Raw genomic sequence first — 406 nt, 5'->3', positions numbered from 1 at the left:
GGGCCTATATTGGCTCATCACGGCTACATGTATGCATTAACTGATACTGGTAAGCAGGTAAAAGCATTACACGTCTTATATTGTTTATAATAGTCAGAACAGCGCAGCGTTTACAGAGTACTGTAGGTGGGCCACAAACAAAACTCTAACATAAAAGAGTTGATATACAAAACTGTAACTTAATTTTTTTTCTGATTTGCGCTAAAAATCTTAACTGAAAATCAAGGTGGATTTTTGAGGCAATAACCTATGATCTTGTTGCATTGAATTGCATTGGGTTTTCCGGTGTTCCAGTTATTTTGTCCACTCCCTATAGACCATTACACATTTTGCACTTTCAAGAAATTGATTTTAAAACTGCAGAATAATTATGGACCACATTTTTCTCTACTTGTCTTTGCCCTTT

This window comes from Morone saxatilis, unplaced genomic scaffold, assembly GCF_004916995.1.
Source record: "Morone saxatilis isolate NCDOM2014 unplaced genomic scaffold, NCSU_SB_2.0 Contig17, whole genome shotgun sequence".
Classification (NCBI taxonomy): domain Eukaryota; kingdom Metazoa; phylum Chordata; class Actinopteri; family Moronidae; genus Morone; species Morone saxatilis.
The sequence above is the reverse complement of the archived record's forward strand: the minus strand, read 5'-3'. Positions refer to the sequence as shown.